At 46.9% G+C, this 6000-nt stretch overlaps 1 long non-coding RNA gene across 1 annotated transcript in view; it reads right to left on the bottom strand.

The window, feature by feature from the left end:
• Window positions 1-4881: 4881 nt before the first annotated feature.
• Window positions 4882-6000, bottom strand: part of LOC142486027 (uncharacterized) — a 115661-nt gene continuing 114542 nt past the window's right edge. Inside the window, exons 3-4 of the long non-coding RNA XR_012798763.1 lie at window positions 5126-5248; window positions 4882-4945 (exon numbers count right to left, since the gene is read on the bottom strand). This is a non-coding gene — a long non-coding RNA (uncharacterized LOC142486027). The remainder of the gene's footprint in view (window positions 4946-5125; window positions 5249-6000) is intronic.

Below are 6000 nucleotides of genomic sequence, written 5' to 3'. Positions count from 1 at the left end.
CGGATTCGAAGCCCTTTCTGGGGTTCCTTGGCCAACTTCCCCTATTACTGAAGCCCCTTCCCCTCCGCCACCCAGAGTTATGCTCTGGGGTTCTTGTGACTTCGGTGGGCTCCCTTGGTTCAATGGTAAGCCGCAACACTGTGGCAAGAACAGGTGCAAACAAACGTTAGAACGGAGATAAAGCTGCATTGCTTGTGTCACCCTTTGTTGCCATGTTTGTAATAACATGAAGCTACCAGTGTGCATATACCATCAGGCAAGGATGGAAATGAGTGAATTAGCATTAAATCTGCAGACCAAGCACTATCCTACATGTGTTTTTTTTTTGTTTTTTTTAAATACATCAGTTCTGCACTTTGAGAAAATAATTGTAGCATTTTTTTTAAACAACTCTGAATGACATTTTTTTTATATATAATAATGTAACAAGCATTTTTTGTTTCTATAGCAACTATTTACAAAGTCACATCCCCTTCCTCTTCTGGAACAGTCTCTGGCACAACCCTTTCTGAGCCCAGCCCTCTCTCTAGCAATAAACCAATGGTATCTGGTGACTCGCCTGGTCACATGATCTCCCCCACAGAACTTTGCATCTTTGCTCCTCTTCTGCTGCACTGACAGCCATTTAGTGAACCCCCAAGCCGAATATTCGCCAATCGATAACAGGAGAACGGATCGATCGGCAACTTAGCTAATTACTTATCATTGTGTGGATTGTATTGATGCGCATATTAAAGGGGGAAAAATAAAAATGTTAAAAAAAATGGCAATTTGGACTGGTGCTTTAATATACTGCGAGTGAAACATGCTTTAATGCTTAATTCAGGAAATACGGAGCAGGGCCCTTGGCTTTACAGCAACACCCCCCAGAAGCTTATAACAGGGGGACTCTTATACTAATAGTATTGTCTTCCCTACCGAGTCCACTGCTAGAAAATAAATTCTCTTGACTTCAGGTAAAAATAAATAACTTTGTTTGCAAAGGTAACATACCCCAGATTAAATAGACATGTTCTTTCCATGTGGAAGGAAGTGGGGGGATTGGGTCTCCCGTTCATTGTGAGGTATTGTACAGCCGCACTTTTAGGTCAGCCACTCCATGGAGCTCCAAAATAGCTCAATATAGAGCCACATTTGGCGCCTCCAATTGCGGTGTCTAGCTTGTTATGGTTAGATAGACGACCGAGGCCCCAAAAATATTCTTCACGTGATGTTGAGTACAGCTGATAAACTTTGGGATTCTGTCCCATGTAAATAAGCTTTGTCCCACAATCCGTTTCTCGTGATCTCGTGATCCCAGAAGGCAGAGATTTTATCAGGCTCCCGGGATGATTTCTCCACTGGTTCAATGGAGGTTTCGGCAGAATGAAAGGCGCGCTCTCTAAAGCCACCATGTTAACCTTTCTGGGGGAAACCCCCTCTGTAGAAAACTTCAAACGACACATTTTGTTAGATCAAAATGTTAATTCGTACCATTTTCCAGCTTGTGTTTCTTTTGCACCCTTGTGCTTCCACTCTCAAGAACAACCCAAGATAACCTGTTTTTTATAAAGGATTCTAGATGCAACCGACGAGGATTTCGGCAGAAGACAAATATCGGATCTCATGGTCGAGAGAATTGGAACAAGAGCCCGATTTAGAAGACTGGCATGGGGGAATCTTACACAGTTACACAGTTACATAGTTACATAGTAGATGAGGTTGAAAAAAGACGTACGTCCATCAAGTTCAACCTACACTAAATGTAGACGACAGATACTTTATCCTATATCTATACTTACTTATTGATCCAGAGGAAGCAAACAAAAAACCCCAGTGTCACATCATCCAATGATATCTCATAAGGGGAAAAATAAATTCCTTCCTGACTCCAAGAATTGGCAATCGGATTAATCCCTGGACCAACATCCTTCCCATGTATACTTATTTGGTATATCCCTGTATACCTTTCCCATCTAAAAAGACGTCCAACCTTTTTTTGAACAAATCTGTTGTATCTGCCATCACAGTCTCCATCTGGCGCTAAAAGCGCTATATGTACCCCCATCAAGGATAACTCGGTCGTATAAATTTCTATACAGGTGCTATGAGACTCCCACTAAACTCTATGAACCAATCAATCTCACCCCTATGTAGGAGAATTTGTGGACACAGAGGTCCCCTCTCAGACATTGTCCTGTGTTGCCCTAAGGTTCCTCCTCTCTAGGATAAGGCGCTTCTCTGCTAACACGAATATCAATGTTGATAAAGAGCCATGGACTTTATTGCTGGGCAAACCTCTCTCTAATCTCAACAAATATAAACATTTATATCCCACATCCTTATAGCTGCTAAATGTGTAATAAACAGAAAGAAATTCATTCTCCCTCATGTAAAGAGGTTCGTAACCACATTTCTTTAGTTCTGTTAATGGGAAACGGAACCGGTACCGGGAACATGTACGACGCATTACGGACTTCTGATAGCCACTGGGAACCCTTACTGAAGCAGAAAGTACAAATAGCCACAACATACAATTCCAAATGTTAGACATAATACCCTCCTTACACCTCACCCTAATACCTCACTATACCCTCCTCTGCCCCTCCTTACACCTCACCCTAATACCTCACTATACCCTCCGGTGCCCTTCCTTACACCTCACCCTAATACCTCACTATACCCTCCGGTGCCCCTCCTTACACCTCACCCTAATACCTCACTATACCCCCTCTGCCCCTCCTTACACCTCACCCTAATACCTCACTATACCCTCCGGTGCCCCTCCTTACATTTCACCCTAATACCTCACTATACCCTCCTGTGCCCCCCCCTTACATCTCACCCTAATATCTCACTATACCCTCCTCTGCCCCTCTTTACATCTCACCCTAATATCTCATTATACCCTCCTCTGCCCCTCTTTACATCTCACCCTAATATCTCACTATACCCTCCTCTGCCCCTCTTTACATCTCACCCTAATATCTCACTATACCCTCCTGTGCCCCTCCTTACAGTACACCTCACTATACCCTCCTGTGCCCCTCCTTACACCTCACTCTAATACCTCACTATACCCCCTCTGCCCCTCCTTACACCTCACCCTAATACCTCACTATACCCTCCTCTGCCCCTCCTTACATCTCACCCTAATACCTCACTATACCCTCCTGTGCCCCCCCCTTACATCTCATCCCAATACCTCACGATACCCTTCGGTGCCCCTCCTTACACCTCACTCTAATACCTCACTATACCCCCTCTGCCCCTCCTTACACCTCACCCTAATACCTCACTATACCCTCCTCTGCCCCTCCTTACATCTCACCCTAATACCTCACTATACCCTCCTGTGCCCCCCCCTTACATCTCACCCTAATATCTCACTATACCCTCCTCTGCCCCTCTTTACATCTCACCCTAATATCTCACTATACCCTCCTCTGCCCCTCTTTACATCTCACCCTAATATCTCACTATACCCTCCTGTGCCCCTCCTTACAGTACATCTCACTATACCCTCCTGTGCCCCTCCTTACATCTCACCCTAATATCTCACTATACCCTCCTGTGCCCCTCCTTACATCTCACCCTAATATCTCACTATACCCTCTTGTGCCCCTCCTTACATCTCATCCTAATACCTCACTATACCCTCCTGTGCCCCTCCTTACATCTCATCCTAATACCTCACTATACCCTCCTGTGCCCCTCCTTACATCTCACCCTAATTTCTCACTATACCCTCCTGTGCCCCTCCTTACACCTCACCCTAATACCTCACTATACCCTCCTGTGCCCCTCCTTACACCTCACCCTAATACCTCACTATACCCTCTTGTGCCCCTCCTTACATCTCATCTTAATACCTCACTACACCCTCCTGTGCCCCTCATAACATCTCATCCTAATACCTCACTATACCCTCCTGTGCCCCTCCTTACATCTCATCCTAATACCTCACTATACCCTCCTGTGCTCCTCCTTACACCTCACCCTAATACCTCATTATACCCTCCTGTGCCCCTCCTTACATCTCATCCCAATACCTCACTATACCCTCCTTACATCTCATCCTAATATCTCACTATACCCTCCTGTGCCCCCCCTTACATCTCACCCTAATATCTCACTATACCCTCCTCTGCCCTCCTTACATCTCACTCTAATATCTCACTATACCCTCCTCTGCCCCTCTTTACATCTCAGCCCTAATATCTCACTATACCCTCCTCTGCCCCTCCTCACATCTCACCCTAATATCTCACTATACCCTCCTCTGCCCCTCCTTACATCTCACCCTAATATCTCACTATACCCTCCTCTGTCCCTCCTTAGATCTCACCCTAATATCTCACTATACCCCCTTCTGCTCCTCCTTACATCTCACCCTAATATCTCACTGTAAACCCCTTTGCTCCTCCTTACATCTCACCCTAATATCTCCCTATACCCTCCTCTGCCCCTCCTTACATCTCACCCTAATTTCTCCCTATACCCTCCTCTGCCCATCCTTACATCTCCCCCTAATATCTCACTGTACACCTGCCCGACTCTAGCGTTCTTCTCAAGGATGTCTTCCCTCTACCCCCTTTGTATCTAAAGCCCTCTCCCGCCTTAAACCTTTCTCACTGACTGCCCCACACCTCTGGAATACCTTCCCCTCAACACCCGACTAGCACCCTCTCTATCCACCTTTAGGACCTGTCTTAAAACACACCTCTGTAACGAAGTATATGGGTAGCCCCGCTGGCTGATACTATACACCTCATTTGCACTGACCATGGCCCCTTGCAGACGCACTTACCAGGACACCCTGTCTCTGTAACTTCTCCCTACTTACCACTTAGATTGTAAGCTCTTCGGGGCAGAGACTCCTTTTCCTGTGCAAGCACTTGTTCCCATTATGTGTTATATTATTATGCCCCGTGTATTGCTGCTGGGAAGCGCTGTGTACCCGGCGCTATATAAATAAAGATATACATACATACATACATATATAATCTGATTATTGCATCGGCTAACAGTGTCCGCCAAACGCTCATTAATTTGCGCAGTTCTGGAATAATAAGTGACTGCATCCCATCGAACAACCCCCCATCCTCCTCCACCCGATCCCCCCATCCCGTGAGAAACGTCTTACCCCTTAGCAGCGTCTGCGCGTCTCACTTCTGCGCCGATGTCTCGGTTTTCTCCGGTGTCTTTCAATTTGTCTTCAAAAGCGCCGTAACCCGGACATGCCTGTCCTTAATCTCCAGGTACCACGCTGCAAGGCAAAGAGAGCGGCGTTCATCATCTCGCTTCCCTTCCCCGACTCCTCCTGCGCTGTCACTCTGCTCCCTGCGGCTTTAACATATGTGGCGCGGATCTACAAGGCAAGGATACTTCATACTCGCTATACACACCGTACCCTGCAATCCACCCTGCGACTTCCATCTGCTACCAGTTTTGCGCAGTAACTGGCGCTTCTTTGGTTTTTCCCCAGTGACTGTTTCTGCCGCCCCCCCCCCCCCCCCCGACTCTGAAGGTCGAATTGTGCGGAAAACACGGGAGAAAATTGACACAAAAAGCCAACAAATTGCCAACTGCAAGCTTGCGATGATTTGCCTTCGCCCTTAATCTCTGCCCTGGCCTCAGCAGGGTACCTATCCGTCTCTTCGCTTCACTCCAATTCCTTTTTATCCGCATGCCTTGAAATTGGCCACTGCGAAAAAAGCACTTTATCTCTCGCGGCGACGGGCAGAAGGAAGACCAATGAGGGGAAAGGAGAAGGGGGTGTCCCCGACGCACACATTGGGGGGGGGCAGTGTCGCCTCCCCGAGAGCATGCTTAGTTATTAGGGGATGCATCCAGGTGATTGATAAAAGGTGAGGGGTCAGGTTCATCTATCTGTACTTAAAGCTGCTTGTTCACAGTGACCTGTCAAACATGCACTGGCGTAAAAGACGGTGTAAATTCACTGTGAACACGCGTAGATCAGGGGTGTCCAACACCAGTCCTGAGGGGCCACCAGCAGGT

The sequence above is a fragment of the Ascaphus truei genome, unplaced genomic scaffold (genome assembly GCF_040206685.1).
Source record: "Ascaphus truei isolate aAscTru1 unplaced genomic scaffold, aAscTru1.hap1 HAP1_SCAFFOLD_711, whole genome shotgun sequence".
Lineage (NCBI taxonomy): Eukaryota > Metazoa > Chordata > Amphibia > Anura > Ascaphidae > Ascaphus > Ascaphus truei.
Note: the sequence above shows the minus strand (reverse complement) of the source record. Positions and strands in the feature narration are given on the sequence as shown.